The following is a 1,699-nucleotide window of genomic DNA, read 5'->3' as shown; positions in this document are numbered from 1 at the left end:
ACAATGAATAAACGTTCATTACAATCATGTATCACCGCCATCTAAATCTTCATCGGAGTCCAAGGGATCGTCTGCCATAAAATACCAACTTGTTCCTAAAGACTCAATCAAAGCTGCTACATCGGTTCGATGTATAGCGGCATTTTCCGTTATCACGATACTACGTGGTACTGGCCAGGGATTTAGTGTTGGCAATATTTGATTTCTAAAGTGTTCGTAGAATGGTTTGCCGTCATAAGTGCCCATAGGCATAGCCCATCCAATAAATCCTGATAAATCACTCGCTGCCAGGACACTAATCCTGTGTCCCCGCTCAAAAGGTGTTCGAGATATCAGCTTTTCTCCTTTTGGGCCGTAGCCCCGCTTCCTGAACGTTGATCTGGCGTCTCTCGACGCCTCAATCTACAAATACGAGCTGATTAGCGCACGAATAAATCTGACTTAACACACACATATAGTCTGTCTGTGATTTGAATGAGGCATATCGTGCCTTTTCCATTACACGGCGGGTGAACTTCAGATCAAGCTTTAGAACTCGAAGAATAGTTGTGTATAAAACCTTTCGTCCATCCTCGCTAACGACAGTCTTTTGCAACTCATCTAAATATATTGACGGATTACGTTCATATATGCGTCGGATACATCCGATCAACCTTTCATCTCTGATTAGATCCTCACGTCTTTTGCGAGCGCGTCTGACAGGAACTGGAAAGCCGGTGAACTTCCAACATGTTAAAATTCGACGCATTGTACTTTCACTTGCGTTGAATAGCTTATTAATATCAGATAAAGACAAGTGATAGTAGTACCAGGCGCTAACAATAAGCCACGCCACTTCCTCTCCAACAGCCATATTATTAGGTGAGTGAGTGTGAACACAATGTTCATCTTATCTACTTTCATTGAAATATTGAAAAAAATACAAGATGTTTTTATTTTGCAGAAAATCACAAAACAACAAACAACGAAAACATGTTTTGAACATTGAATTTGAAACGAAACAATCAATTTAGAAGGACAAAAAGAACAGGACAAAATCTGCAAAAGCTGGTCAAAATATCCTTTCTAAACTATCGATTTCTTAGTAAATATTGAAAACAAAAAAGCTTGAACAAATTTTGAGCTATCCTCCAATATAATTTGTATATCTATTTATATTTTGGTTTGAAAAAAATTATACACCAATTAGGACCAGGGTATCACTGCCGAGAACGTTGAAAACTTGTGAAATGAGGGGACTGCGGAACCCGTGCTAAGCAGGAATTCCTGGTCAAAATAGCTGGAAACTACAATACCAGAGATACAGAGTACTACACAGAGTCGTACAACAGGCAGATATTTACGTAGTACTTACAGTGCAATCGTGCGAACCAACGATATCTTTTTAATAAAATAATATTCAGAAGTATGGGTCCACGAATAGACGCTCACAAGTTCAACAGAACATTGACTCTAGTCTGAGGCGTTGTATTGATATATTCCATTTCAGATTATAGGTGTAAATAGATTGTGTACCGAAAACTGATACTTGACTGTTGTTTCGGTAAATATACATTTTTATTAATTAAGATATGTAGTATATCTTTTTCAGCGTGAGCCTTCTTCAGTCAATATTGAATTAATAGTAATATAGACAGTGACATATAGAGTCTCAGCCACTCAGGTCTGTGTTATTAATACAAAAAACGGTACTAAATAG

The sequence above is a fragment of the Sphaeroforma arctica genome, assembly GCF_001186125.1.
Source record: "Sphaeroforma arctica JP610 unplaced genomic scaffold supercont1.712, whole genome shotgun sequence".
Taxonomy (NCBI): domain Eukaryota; class Ichthyosporea; order Ichthyophonida; genus Sphaeroforma; species Sphaeroforma arctica.
The sequence above is the reverse complement of the archived record's forward strand: the minus strand, read 5'-3'. Positions refer to the sequence as shown.